Source organism: Idiotropiscis lumnitzeri, chromosome 12 (genome assembly GCF_059441095.1).
Source record: "Idiotropiscis lumnitzeri isolate Australia: NSW breed Sydney's pygmy pipehorse chromosome 12, RoL_Ilum_1.0, whole genome shotgun sequence".
Taxonomy (NCBI): domain Eukaryota; kingdom Metazoa; phylum Chordata; class Actinopteri; order Syngnathiformes; family Syngnathidae; genus Idiotropiscis; species Idiotropiscis lumnitzeri.
The window spans coordinates 1,336,491-1,352,546 of record NC_142402.1 but is presented as its reverse complement, the minus strand read 5'-3'; the positions used below and the strand labels follow the sequence as shown (position 1 = coordinate 1,352,546).

The following is a 16,056-nucleotide window of genomic DNA, read 5'->3' as shown; positions in this document are numbered from 1 at the left end:
TGCACTGTTAAATCAACACAGACTCTTGAGTCAATATGTTCATTGGCTCTGACATACGATTAACAAATTAAAAAATAAAGATGCATTATTGGGGCTCTACCACTGGTACATCATTATCATCATCCTTCTGTATAACTTTTTTTAATCAACATCCATTGCAGCTACTGGTTTCCCAGAGCTATTGTTCACTCAACATTTTTAGGAGGCACAAAAAAAAAAGCAGTTTTAAGGTCGGCTGAATGAATTTTTTGCTGATCAAAGTACATTTGTTAATTGGGGGATTTAAATAACTTTTTCCCCATCGAAAATAGGGCTGCAAAAAATTATTATTAGGATTATTATTATTGGGGCCCAAGCAGCGACCGCTGCGAGGTCCCTATTGTTTTTCTAGAAATTATTATTATTATTATTATGATCATCATTATTGTGAGAATATGTAAATAGTTTGTGTATTTTTAATCATGTTTTTATACACTATTTGTATCAATGATAATTACACACACACTCACAGCTACTCACATTATTGCTTCAGCACACATGCGCACAACTGGCACACTCACACGCTTGTTTAAGTTTCACTTTCCATAAGTTTCGTTTTCCTCTGAATAAAAGATCAAGTGGTTGGTCGGGGAAGCCAGTGAACTGGCAAGACGCCTACTTCACCTCCTGACTTCTCCTCCCATCCGCGATGGTAAAAAGACAAAACCTTCCCTGGTGATTCCTCTGGTTCTCTGCATTTAATTCAGTCTAAGAAGGCGTCAGGACCTTTTTAAACCTGACATTTATTGGTGCCGGTCACCCGGGAACCACACCCGGACGGACGCTCGTCGCTGGATATTTCGGGGGCCAACGAATCTGACGTCAGCACTTCACCATTTGAAAGCGGGCCTCCGAGCTCCTGCTGCGGCCGTCTGCCCGGATGTCGGTTCCCTGTCGGACCAGGCGGATCCAGAGGAAATCAGGTATTGTTTTTCAAATTATTTTGTACCACCATTTTAAATTTTAAAATATTAAAACAATTGGAAGGGGAGTGAAGGAGGTGGGTGAGACAAGCGCGCGCAGAGGCCAGGCCTCGACCGTTTAGTCAGTACGGTAATAAAACTGCATCGTGCTAGTCCAAGGAGTTATGTAAAAATAATCGGTAGCGAATTAGGCCATAACTCATTGGTAGCGAATTGGCCATAACTCGTTGAAACTGAGTAAATTTTAGAGACATATAAGGTAGCGAATTGACCATAACTCGTTGAAACTGAGCAAATTTGAGATACGGATAGCACGGTGAACAAATTGAGTAGAGTTTCCTCTGCGTCGATGGTAGCGAATTGGCCATAGCTCGTTGAAACTGAGCAAATTTTAGAGATAAATCTGCCAGAGAAGGGAAACAAGGTTTCAGCGAAAATTAGAAGGTTCCCTCCGGTGTCGATAAATAGAGAAGGTTCCCTCCGGTGTCGATAAATAGAGAAATCCGCCTGGAGAAGATCGCACTGGGTGTGAAGAATATTATAAGAGAAATCATGTTATCGAATGTAATCAGAAATAAACCTAATGTCACACACAACTTAATGTCACACATAGTCTAATATCACAACACTCTAATATCACACGAAGTCTAACATCATACAACATTGAATAAAAACTAACACCACACAAACACTATAATATTGAATATTGTTACTAACCTTGGTTCATACATTAACTAACAAATCTGGGAACTAACAAAAACATCACCCCACTTAGGTTAAGGCGACCATTTAGGTCAGGGCAACCGAACAAACTCCACTCTAAATACACATGAGGGGAGGCGGATGTGGACCGGACAAACACCAGCCAGACCAAGGATAAACATGCCCTTGAGAATTCATGTACCTTTGAAACGATTGCGTAAGTCTGTATTGATTTCTGTATTAATTGTAATGTGTCGACACATGTCGACGTGACTTATGATTCTCAATAAAAGGCCCGGGGAGAATTGGAGGTTCAGAGATCAGACCTGTTCACTGGGGTTCCATCTCTCCTGGCCGGAAACTTGCCGTTTGGAGTCCGTGTCCGAATTCCTACTTGCAGAGGAGTGAGTCGCTCCTCCACATTGGGCGATTCTCCCTTGACATTTCAAAGTGGTCCTTCTGAGCCGGATGTTGACCGGGTCGAGCGGGGGGGGGAACGGTGACGACTGGAGGAAGACTGTGCACAGAAGTATTTTGGGTACCACGACACCTAGACGGTTTTCGGTGTGAGACTTAGCTACTTCGTTGTTGTTCACTGCAGATAACGTAACTTCTGCAGATTTAGAACATTACTGCAGATAACGTAACTTCTGCCGATTTTGTTGAGTCAAGAGAACATTACTACAGATAACGTAACTTCTGCAGATTGGAAACCAGTTGTTTTAACGGTGCGGTCCGGGTAACGGAACTCCCGGACGGTTCGGGTCCGAACAAGTGAGGCAGTGAATCGACCAGGCCTGTGACTGACAAACTAACAGTTGATGAATGTGTGTGTGTGTGGAGAGTATTTGAAGGAGATCTAAAATTGTTCACATTCTGTGAATTTTAAACACCAAGCTGATGTCCGCCTGAGACTCTAGGTCAAAAGGTAGAAGCTTGACATTAGGGGAAGTGAACGAGCACGTAGCATTTCTCCAAAAGAATCTCTCGAAGTTTTTTGTGTAACCACTAAAAGACATACGATGAAGAAAAAAGACAGGAAAAGGGGAGCCAGACCTGATAGGTCAAAATCACCTGATATGGTAAAAAAGATGGAACACAAGTTCCCAGGGAGTACAAAATACTTAGGAAAATGGAAAAAGCGCTATCAATTTGACCCAGATTTGGCTGGAGTAAACGAAACGGGGGAGTTGCTAAGAAACCTCTCCATTCATGATCGGCAAAAACAACGTACTCGCGATACACCAGGAAAGCAGTTGCGGCAGGCTAGAGTTTGGCATGAGGAGATACGGAAAAAGGAGGGGGTGAGTCAGAATGGTATCAACGTAGCTCGAGCTGAGGATGATGAAACACAAGGGAGAGGACGTAAGCGAGTGATAAAAATAAGGAGGGAACAGCTGTTCGCGGGGCCGAGCGTAGGACAGCAGTTGAATACAACGCAAAATACACAGGAGGTAGGGAAAGTACGGATGAAAAAAGAAAAACCACCATTACAAGATGATAATGTCTCATTCACACCAACTACGACACAGCTGTATCCAACAATACCGCCGCCAAGATACGATCTAAATTCCGCATCACATAACGCAGGGTCGCACGCAATGACACGTAGGGGTCAAGGGCCCGAGTTATCATGGAATAAAGAGATGGGAGGAGCGCCAATCCTCATAGAGGGACCCGAGGTAAGTATTCCCACTGAGACCTTCCCGCTCATCCAAGTAGCGAATCCGAGAGCAGGGGAAGATGGTCAACCGCATTATGTATTGGTTCATCGGCCATGGACAAAAGAACAAATGATTAGGGTCCTCGAACATATTCCAAAGCCCACTGATGATGTAGAAGGGTGCATTCAGGGAATAATTGACTCACAACAAAGTTACCATCTAAATGGCCCCGAAATGCAACAGGCACTCATGCAAATTACAGGGTTAAAATGGCACCAGTGCAAAGGGCAGTGGGGCCCATACACCGGGAAGAATAGTGATCTCACCATGCCGACAGACGAGGTTATTAATAGTTTGAGCCATCCAAATTCCATTTTTGCAAATATGCGTCATGTATTTGTAAGACATCCAAACTATGCTAAGATTAATCAAACTTCACAGTCAATGGAGGAAACAGTACAAGAATACAGAGCTAAACTGTACCCAATATTTAAAACAAACAGTGGTATCAGTGAGGATGGGCACCCGAATGGTCCCTTCAATCAACAATTCAAACAAGCAATTTTATTCGGCCTCAAGCCACAAATAAAAACATGGATAGAACAAAATATGGTAACACTACCCACAGCCTCAATTGATGAGTTTATGGATAATGCAGTCCACGCGGAAAAAGTGATGAAAGATAAAATGAAAAAGAAGGCGCACGAAGTTCAGATGCGGGAAGGTGCGGAGACTTACATAGTGCGCACAGATTGGAAGAGACAGGGTCCAAAGGGGCGCAATGATTGGAGTGGAAGGGGGGCACGAGAAGGCCAAAGAGATAGAGGAAGAAGGGGGGGGACTAGGGACTGTGATAGACGGGAGGAGGCGAGGAGGAAAGGACTTTACTTTGTTTGTTTGAAACAGGGGCATTTCGCCAGAGAGTGTAGAGACGAGACGACAGGCAGGCATGACTAGGAAAAGATCAGGCAGATGAGGGGAGAGGAGAAAGTTGTATTTTAAATAAACAATATGATGAGGGGAGAGGAGAAAGTTGTATTTTAAATAAACAATATGGCCAGTAAAGGAGTGGAAGAGTTGAAACCTGGCTAGTTTTATTCGATGTCCTGCATCTTGTGTCACTGTTATTCTGTGGAATGCTGTGTGGGTGGCTGGTGAAGTTGGAAAAAGAAAGTGAAAGAATGTGAGGTTTGGGAGGTTTTAGGTCGGTGCCTGGCGCAGACAGATACCTCGAGGGGGAAGGGATGCACAAGAAACTGGACCCTTCAGCCACAAGCAGGAGGGGCCACCACTTGAAGAAAGACCAAGAGGAGCAAGCTAAAGTTAACTGCAGCATACACATAGCCAATAGAATCATGCCAGGATGCCTTTGTCTCTGTGTCATTTGCATATTGTGTCTATAAATTAATGCTGAACAGCGAAGACAAAGAGAGCTGTATTGAGAGGGACCCAAACTCAAGTTGTAGATTTGTGTGTTAGGAATAAATCCACTCGTGTGTGAAAATGCCGGCTTCCTGATACCTTTCTATTGCAGAACGAGCGCGCATATTGTTGGATGAGTGAGAGTTGGGTAAAGTCACAAATTGGAGTCAGATTATTAATTTGAGTTTACATTGGTTTAAAATTAAATTCTAACATTGATTTAAAGATAAATTCCAACACCAGGATCAAATAGAGGTCCAATTGTCTAGAGAAAATGTACACTCAAAACTGAGGCCAGAGACTTTGGTATATGTAAACAATAAACCTATGATGTGTCTTGCAGACACATGGGCGGAGAGATCTGTAATTAGGGAAACAGCCAGTGTTTCAAAATCAAAGCGGGTGGTAGTAATGACAGGGGCGAGTGGAGAAGAAACGAGAGTTCCGTTAAGTGAAGTGGTCAAATTGGAATGGGGCCAAAATAAGGATGTAGCTTCCACCAGCCAAGTCTTAATGATGGCCAGGTGCCCACACAACCTGTTGGGACGAGCGAATATGCTCCAAATGGAGCTAGCTATTGTTCCCACAAATAAAGGAGTGTTCAAAGTGATACACTGTCCCCTAGATTGTGTTCCTGTGATGGTCACGGAAGCGAGGATGTGCCATATTATTGGTGGAGTTTGGAATTCCCCTCGGCAGACGTGACCCGAACCGCAGAACACATTGTTGACTTGTCAAAAAAGTATCTTGTGGGGGAGCATGACACAATGCCAGTAGGAAAACTGCACATGACCATAAGATACAGTAGGACCCCAGGACCAGATGAGCCCTATACAGAGGCTTTGCTCCGGTGTGGTCCAAGCATAGTCCAAGTGATGTATTTTGTTTTCCAAGGGCCCACCTCATTCTGTACGGTGGACCCACCGGAATGCATTTTGGACTTGATGCCGGACCCAGTGAGTAAACATATATCCGTAACAAAGGCACACCAAGACGAGTGGAGTGACAACGCTGTCTCTGCCACATTGGTGTCCACTATTAGGGATTGGACTCGGAGTGGGGAGAAGCTGGAGACCTCCCCATCCACTGGATGGTCTAGGCTCAAACTCACACTCAGGGTCACAATGCACCCACAGGTGCACATACATCCACCTTTGGAGATGTGATGTATTTTGCTCACTGATGTGGAGGAGCAAGCCTTGATGGGGCTGCCTGACTCCTTGTGGAGTAAGGGGCCAGCGGATGTGGGGCTCATGTCAGCGGTTACCCCAGTCCGGATACGAGGGAAAACAAATCACAAACCACGCATTAAACAGTACCCACTGAAACCTGATGCTGAGAGAGGGATTGAGCCAATAATAAATGCATTAAGGGAAGCAGGGATCCTAATACCGGCACCTGAGGCGGAATGTAATACACCCATTTTTCCTGTAAAAAAGGCCCCACCCTCAGAAGGATGGAGGTTAGTGCAAGATCTCCGAGCAGTTAACGATGCAGTTGTACAACGAACCCCAAATGTGCCAAATCCACGCACATTGCTAAATTCACTCCGATCAGATTCACATTATTTCACGGTTATAGATTTGAGTAATGCATTTTTCAGCATTCCGTTATCAGAAGAAGCACAAGTGTGGTTTGCATTCACATTTAAAAGAGCAAAATTGACATTTACTCGATTACCACAGGGATATGCAGAATCGCCCACTATCTTTTCAGAAGCTATTGCCAACTGCCTATCCCAATTTGAGCCACCAGAGGGTAGTCAAATCATTGTGTATGTGGATGATAGTCTAATCGCATCCCCGACACAGGGCCAGTGTAAAATTGATACAGTCGCGCTATTGCAACATCTGGCGGAGACAGGAAACAAAGTGTCAAAAAATAAGCTCCAACTGTGGAGGAAGGAAGTTAAGTATCTAGGACACACACTCACACAAGATGGGAGAACAATTTGTCAAGATCGAAAAGTAGCTATTAGGGCTACACCGAAGCCCACTACTAAAAAACAGTTAATGGCTTTTCTAGGATTATGCAACTACTGCCGAATTTGGGTAATAGACTATGCTCTCCTGGCAAAGCCATTACAGAACATGATACACACCGATCCTATGGCAATGTCAGCAAAATTAAATTGGACGAAGCCTACTGACGCCGCTTTCAATAAATTAAAACTGGCAATAACTGACACCGCAGCACTAGCATTACCTGATTATTCCAAACCATTTATTCAAACTGTAGATGCTAAGCGTGATTGTATGACCTCAGTGCTATTACAGCGGTATGGCATTGGGCTCAAACCAGTAGCATATTACTCACAATATTTAGACCCTGTTGCTCGGGCAACCCCATACTGTGTTCAAGCCGTAGTGGCGGCTGCCCTTGCAGTACAAGCATCAGCCGAAGTAGTCCTCTATCACCAGTTAACCCTGAAGGTGCCACATGCGGTCTCAGCTTTGTTGCTGGAATCAAAGATGTCTTTTCTTTCACCAGCGAGACACCTGTCATACACAGCACTCCTACTATCGCAACCTAACCTAACGATTGAGCGATGTACAGCATTGAATCCAGCAACGCTGATGCCCACACCGCATGATGGTACCCCGCATGATTGCATAACAGAGACTGACGTTATGTATAAACCTAGACCAGACATCACTGATATACCTCTGTCGGAAGGGGATGTCATATTTGTTGACGGGTCCGCTTTTAAAGATCAGTATGGTAAGAATCATGCGGGTTATGCAGTAACCACCGCAACCAATATAGTCGCAGCAGGAAAACTGGCATCAAATATGTCCGCTCAAGCAGCTGAGCTGGTCGCTCTCACGAAAGCGTGCACGCTCTATGAGGGCAAGCCCGTGACAGTATTTACAGACAGTCAATATGCATACAGCTCTGCTCACACGTTCTGCCGACAATGGCAACTCCGTGGGTTCATCACAACAACAGGAAAGGAGGTCAAACATAAGTTACTACTTGTTGACCTCCTGGCTGCCATTCAGCTGCCCTCATTGTTAGCTATTTGTAAGTGTGAAGCGCATCTTAAAGGAAATGATCCAGTGGTAGTCGGAAATAGGTTTGCTGATCAGGCAGCAAGAGCTGCAGCTGCAGGAAATAACTTTGTTTGTAAAGCCGACATCAAGTCTGATGAGGTTGATGAGGACTTGCAGGACATTCTTAAAGATAGACATAAGACTGTATCTGATGCAGAGAAACGATTATGGATAAGAAAAGGGGCCACATATGACAATGAACTTTACAGTGGTCCAGATGACAAGCCATGGCTGCCTCGATCTCTGTTCTCGTGGGCGGCAATTGTGACGCATGGACTTTGCCATGTGTCAGCGGGGGGGATGGTTGATCAGGTGAACAAACACTTTAATTCATTCGGGTTCACACAATATGCAAAGAATTTTTGTAGACAATGTTTAATTTGCATTAAAAATAACCCACAAGGGAATGTAAGACCGAAAAGGGGCTCGTTTCCAGAGCCCGAACACCCATTTCATACGATACATATGGACTTCATTCAATTATCCAAGTCACGAGGGTATGAATATTGTTTGGTGATCATTGATGTATTCTCAAAATGGGTTGAAATATTCCCTACAGCCAAACCTGATGCTTTGACAGTGGCTAAAGCACTATGTAAACATATAATACCAACATTTGGAATCCCGAGAGTCATTAGAAGTGATAATGGGTCCCATTTCGTGAATGATGTTGTTAAAAGGTTGTCAGAGCAGTTCAAAATAAATTTAAAGAGGCATTGTATTTATCATCCACAATGATAAGTGCTGGTTTAGTTAAAAGAACAAATGGTACAATAAAAAATACGTTAATCAAAACAATGAAAGAGACGGGAAGACCATGGCCTGATTGTGTTGATATAGTAAGGATGAATATGCACATCCTGCCAGCAGAAGGAAAGGATTTGACTCCTTTCGAACTTTTGTATGGGAGACCGTACAATATCCCCGACTTGACACTGAAAACAAGGGACGCCCCAGACTCAGTACATGACTTGGCCCACTACATGAGAAGGACACTCGAATATCGCGGATGTCGTCACGCCAATGAACTGCCAGATATGCCATTGTCTCCACAGCATCATCAACCTCCAGTCGCCGTAGGAGACTGGGTTTTCATCAAAGTCATCAAGAGGAAAACGTGGTCGAGCGAGCGGTGGGAGGGGCCTTATCGAGTATTGATCACCACGCCCACGGCTGTGAAGGTGGAAGGAAGACCCAACTGGATTCATCTGTCTTGGGTGAAACATCGGTCGTTCGGCGATCTAGCTGCAAAGGTACCCTCCCCCGACTCCTGCAGCTCCCACGAGTAAACTGTGTTTTTTTCGAAGGTTAAGTGCTGGTAACCTCTGACCTTCGGGCACTGCAACAATGTGCAACACCAAGAAACAGCGATTGCTCATCGGGACCGGCATCTTCGGGATGGCTGTGGTACTGGCATATGGCATCTTCATTGTGAAAATTGGGCACAACCAACAAAACGTACAGAAGGATCATGAAGAAAAATACGACGAATATCACGAGAGACATCTGCATGAGAAACATCTGCATGAGAAGATCTGGAAAAAGCCAAAAGGAACCCCAGGTGCCCCTCGAACACATTTCGCTCCCTTGATGGAGCCACGCACACAACGTGCTGCTGTAATAAAGAGTCATGGTCTGGTCTATTTCCCTGGTCAACAATGTTCAAATCATAGCAGTCATGTTTATCTAGTGCAGGTTTGTGTGAAGGTAAACCAGACACTCTCATTCAAAATTCCATACACCGAATTAAAATATGGTAAGAAAAGTCTTAAAGTTTTAACCGGTGGCTCTCCAGGAAAATATCATTATTATGCTATGATTGGGCAACGTGATAAATCCTGGGGAAACACCGCAGCCTATTCAGGAAAGGATTGGAAGCCTCATCCAACAACTACCCTAGCCAAACAATGGAGGTCAATAATAGAATTGACTCGCTTGCCGGATGATATAGTATTAACAGTAAACATGACAAATCAGCAAAACACATCACAATGTATGTTGATAAGGCTCTATGCATATTTTCCGGGTCCAACCAAGGACCCTTGTGTTGACATGATTGTGTGCAGGGACCCAGTGCTAGTCAACCCCAAAGACGCATACATCTCTCTAGGTCGAGCAGCTAAAGGGGTTCATGTGTTCAACCCTGCTAAGGTAACCAAAAACAAGATGATATATTTAGCTACAGGAACTGACGTCGCTAAGAATACCTGGGTCACGGCAGCGCAGGAGGCCACAAAAGGGGTAAAAGAAGATTGTGTAGTTTGTCTAAAAGCCCGTCCCTCTCTACTCCCCACACCTGCCATACCTGATAACGTAAATTGTAGTCTGTTGATTGGCTCCACAACTAATGTGACATTCACCGCTGCACCCATATGTAATGCCTATGGGAAAGCATATCCACCCCTCAAAACAAACCATCAGCCCCCTTACTTCCAGGTACCCCAGGAGGGGGACTACGCCTGCATAGCTAGGAATTGTTCCAGTGATTCGTGCCCATCTGTCGGAATTGTACCAGATGTTATGTGTAACACGACCATTTTTGTGCCAACCAACAGTCGACTCGTGTACCAGCGACGGGATGTCTGGTGGTGGTGTGGGGAAAAGACCCTCAGAGGACATCTCCCCGAGGAGTGGAGTGGGTCATGTGCACACGTAATCCTAATATTCCCAGCTCACATAGCCTTAGTCAAGACACACATTCTAAACAGTAGGATGAGACGTAGCATCGCACCTTTAAATATGGGACCTAATCCAACGTACATCGATGCCATTGGGGTGCCGAGGGGGGTGCCAAATGAATACAAACTAGTGGACCAAATTGCGGCAGGGTGGGAATCAATCTTCATTTGGATTACTCCAAACAAGAATGTGGACCGCATTAATTACATCCATTACAATGTCCTAACTCTCACTAATTACACACACGCCCTGGGAATGGCACTTGCCGAGCAGCTTGACGCAACCTCTCTGACGGCATTCCAGAACCGTATGGCACTGGATATGCTGTTGGCTGAGGCCGGAGGAGTCTGCTCGATTTTCCAAGACCAGTGTTGCATGTTCATCCCTAACAATACGGCCCCCGATGGTTCAATAACAAAAACTCTCCAGGGACTCCAAATGTTATCTGAAACTATGCACATTCACTCTGGTATTGATCACCCTGTGATAAGTTGGTTCAGTAACATGTTCGGACAATGGAAGGACGTCCTCATACCCGTATTTGTTTCCATCTGTGTCGGCATCGCACTGTTATCTGTGGTAGGCTGTTGTTGTATTCCATGTCTCAGACACGTGATACTTAAAATCTTCGACCGCATGTTTGAGGGAGCAAGGGTCAGCCTGCAGGAGGAAGTAGAGATGTTGCTGGCAGATTATGAAATTGCCAGCTATGAATTTGAAGTAGTGTAAAGATTATGATAACGACACTGAAAGTAATGTGTGAGGTGGTGTAAGTTTGATGTGATATTACATTTCGATAAAAAGGGGGGAAATGTGAAGAATATTATAAGAGAAATCATGTTATCGAATGTCATCAGAAATAAACCTAATGTCACACACAACTTAATGTCACACATAGTCTAATATCACAACACTCTAATATCACACGAAGTCTAACATCATACAACATTGAATAAAAACTAACACCACACAAACACTATAATATTGAATATTGTTACTAACCTTGGTTCATACATTAACTAACAAATCTGGGAACTAACAAAAACATCACCCCACTTAGGTTAAGGCGACCATTTAGGTCAGGGCAACCGAACAAACTCCACTCTAAATACACATGAGGGGAGGCGGATGTGGACCGGACAAACACCAGCCAGACCAAGGATAAACATGCCCTTGAGAATTCATGTACCTTTGAAACGATTGTGTAAGTCTGTATTGATTTCTGTATTAATTGTAATGTGTCGACACATGTCGACGTGACTTATGATTCTCAATAAAAGGCCCGGGGAGAATTGGAGGTTCAGAGATCAGACCTGTTCACTGGGGTTCCATCTCTCCTGGCCGGAAACTTGCCGTTTGGAGTCCGTGTCCGAATTCCTACTTGCCGAGGAGTGAGTCGCTCCTCCACATTGGGCGATTCTCCCTTGACACTGGGGAAGGTCTCCTCACAATTTCACATTGAAATTTAGGGAATAATAAGGCATTATTTTTGGTGGTTTTTAGTATTTTTATTTGAATTTCTTTGGTGCTGCGCAGCTGTGTGTGTGTGTGGGGGTGAAAACAAAGGAAAAAAAGGCTGAGGGAAAGAGAAAGGAGGGGGGAGTGATTGTGTGTGAAAGCGCGTGTACGTGCATGTGCGAGTGTGTGTGTGTGGGTTAACAGAAGTAACGGACCAGACAATAGCAGAAAATGGGTCAAAACGTGGGAAAAGAGTTGAAAGCAAACCCAGATGTGAAGTTTATGAACGGGTATGACCCGGACTGTTGCCAATTTTTGGAGAAATGGGTGAGGAAATATAATTTTAAGCCACGTTTGAAAGATCCGGCAAATTTCGAAAAGTGCGTTGATGGAGAAAAGAATTTGCAGAGAAAGAAAGTAAAACCCCCACACACAACATCAGATGTGGAATGATCATTTTGCTTGTGAATGTTTGCGAAAAACTGTATGCAAAGTGAATGAATGGTGTGATTGGGGATTACAAATACCATTTGGTATTTTATCCCATGTAATGCAATGAGTTGCTGTCCTACTGATGAGAAAATAGTTCTTAGAACACCCTAGGTGTTGACAAACTGGTCCAAATTTTCTAAAATGGGGATATTAGGTAGTAAAATAAAGCCCAGGGAAACCTTGCAGTGTAGAGATTGGAAGTTCATCGAAAAACAGGATCCTGATAAAATTCAGTATTTAGACACATGGATAACTGAACATGGTTTTAATGGTCAGTTAAAAACATGAAAAATAGCCGCATTGCAGAAATCAATCATAGCAAAGACAAAGAAAGACCCCAAAAAGATGAAGAAAAATGGCTTTGAGGAAACAGAATATTGGATGAGGGTAGCCTCAAAGAGGGAAGAGGGTGACAAGAAACAGAAAAGAAAGGATGAAAACAAAATAAGCAAGGGAAAGGAATGTGAAAAGTCAGATGGAGCAAATTACGCTGAAATAGGAAGAGTAAAACATTAGAAATCCCTTTATTGTCATTGTACTCAAGTGTGCAACGAGATTAGAGGATGATGAGACATTTGAGCAATACAAAGTGAGAATGACAGCTGTGTTTATAAATCACAGTGGGCTGCAGGAAGATGGTGATGTGAATGGGGCATTTCAACAGCAGTTGAAGAATGCTTTACATGCAGGATCAAGAGAGGAAATTCATAAGTGGGTAAATAAACATTACGTTTGCCTGCCAACAGGTACCCTGGAGGAGTATGTAAATCACGCCCTCCATGCTGAGAAGATAGAAAATAAAAAGAAACAGAGGTCTATAGACACTTTTTATCAAAATAAAGTACAGAAGGTCTTTTATCAAGGTGGAAGAGGCAGAGATATTGGCTTTAGAGGACAAAGACGAGGACGCCTTCCCACCGGAGATGATATTTGTTACAATTGTGGCAGATCAGGACACTTTGCCAGAAACTGCCGTCAACCACACAGGAAGACCACACTAAAAGAAGGCCAGATAGCAAGAAATTGCCTTGAGAAGAAACAGCCTACAGCATGACCATGATAGCAAGCATCTGAATAAGACTTAGAGGTTGATTAAAGAACAGATGAGTTTCTAGATGAAAAGGACCTCCTAAATTTACAAAAGATATTGGCTTTTAAATAAATGATTGAGCTGAAATAACCGTATTGGTAATGGGTCACCAATTACCTTTTTTTTATGTGACACTGGTGCATGTAGGATTGCTTATAATAAATCAATTCCAAATGATAGGGCAAGTGAAAAATGAATAGAGTAACAGATTAATTTACAGAAAAAGTTTAGTGATGAGACAATTTATACTTACATGATTCAATAGACAAGATATATCATTTTGATGATGGTTTTTACTTAATTGTATACTTGCGTCTCCTTCAGAAAGGGAGAAGTAGGTGTTATGAAATTTTAACAATTGGATGAAGCTTTTGAAAGTGAACATGAGGAATTTTTGCAAAAACATAGGTGTTTCCTGATTTTTTAAATTTTGATTCGAGACATTGGTAGTTTTGAGTGGTTGTGGAAAAGCTACAGTGAATTTGGAAATTAGGAGCAGACTGTGGAGAGGCCCCTGTGAGGAGAAAGTCAGAGAGAGAGTTTAGTGATTGAAGAATGTGCCATTTGAACAAATGAATGAGGATAGGAATTAGATTCTGCTTTTTGGTGAATTGAAGAAATATTTTATATTCCATATTTCAGTTGATGATGTTTGGATTAAGGAAAGAACAAGAAATGGAATGAAAAATGCAGAGCAGAAAATTAGAAACTACAGGTAACATTAATGTGTACTTGTCCACTTTGAGGTAGAACTGGTTAAAGTGAAATGAGTCACAAGATTAGAAAAAAAAAGGAAATAAAATAGAATTAACAAGTTCACTTTTGTGATAAGAAATTTATGATTAGGTGAAAAGGGAAAAAGAGAATTACAGGCTTTTCAAATAAAACAACCTAATTTAAATTGGCCAACTTGTAAAATGGGAAAGAAAATTCTAAATTATGCGCAAAAGAAATATGAAAAAAGAAAAAGGAAGCAGAGAGTCTGGTGATAAACATTACTTTTTCAGGACGAGTTGTGGTAGCAACGGAGGATCACGTGACGTAAAAAACAAACATATAAAAAGTGTGTGTAGAAGGAGTTCTACATCAACATGCGTTTTACTTATTAGGCCGTGATACACTGACACAATTGGACTTTAATATCGGAATTAATAAGCAAGAGTGAATTTAAACTAATGTCAAAACTTTAAAGGGGCGCATTGTCAGTGATAAAAAAAAAAAAAAAAGATATTGCCAGACCACTTTTGTGTAAACACCTTCCTTGGGACTTTCATGGCCCGCATTAAATCCCTGATAAGGTTAAAGCTCAGTGCCTCTCAGGGCTGTAATTTATGTGTTAAGGGGGGTCCAGCAGGCCTTGGGTGAGTTTTAAAACAACAGTATCATAGCCATAAAATGGGCCGTGTATGTTGGACTTTGGGAAGATACCTACAAGATTGAATTAACAAAGCCTCTTAACACTACCAAATTATTATTATAAGCCATTTGAGCAGTGATTGCAGAAAATGCTTTTATGACCTTGTTTGGCTGCAGACACACGGGGCTCATGAAATCATTTGCATGTTAATCACAACAATTGGATTTCCGTGTGTTCGAGCAGGCCTCACCGCTGCTTTAATAGTTGAAATGAAAAAAAATGACATTCCATCACACAACATCCACATTGCACGGCGACTTAATTGTAACAGGGACATTACACTGATAAGGTGCGATGCATTTTAGCCCAGCGTCATACTGTTTTCTGCACCAGTAGAAGGCCTCACACAAACTGTGAGAGCCGCTCCAAATTATCACCAAACCGCGACTTGACCTTATGGACACTTTTTTCTTTTTTAGGACATTTTTCTCCCGACTGGAGGAACATTTTTTGTTTTGGGGATTGCAAATGGAAATTTTGTTTCAAGGGATACTAAATTCTGTATGTTCAGGACAAACAGCATGATGTTTTGCACTGATTCAGGCGTGTAAGACATGAAAACCAGGTGCACATTCCAGACTGATAAGAAAGAAATGAGGTGCACATTCCAGACTGATAAGAAGTAAAAGTGTTTGAGAACCAAGGTTGCAGGAAGAACTCACACTGACTTTTATGCGATGAAAATTGTTAGGATAAGCAGGAAGAGCGTAGGCGGTTGTGAGCTAATTAAAATTTGGGGTTTTCCCATCTTGTATGAGCTGTATGGTTACAATGTGGACTGACAGTCAAGATAAATGTTCATGTGTTCTGTCGACATTGGGCAAACAAGGGCTTTAAAACCACAACAGGAAACGAAAAGTGGTGCATAAAGCACGTCTAAGTAAGTATTTGTAAATGCAAAATTTTCTGAACAGAAAATGACACAATTACAATTGAATACTGCCTCGCTGACATTGCAGCAAGGCTCGAGCCCAAGACATGGCCCCAAGGTCGGCACAGCACAAGAGTGGCCCTCACACACACACACACAGTAAATCAACTTGACAAGTTGATCTCAAGCCAGGGAAAAAGGCACCACTAATTGAACGCACACATTGGGAGAACAAAGGTGCAAACA

The 16,056-nt window shown here is 42.8% G+C and overlaps 1 protein-coding gene across 6 annotated transcripts in view; it reads right to left on the bottom strand.

Annotated features, from left to right (window-relative positions):
• Positions 1-16,056, bottom strand: part of LOC148325142 (solute carrier family 53 member 1-like) — a 280,462-nt gene that overhangs the window by 13,348 nt on the left and 251,058 nt on the right. The gene's annotated exons all lie outside the window — the stretch shown is intronic.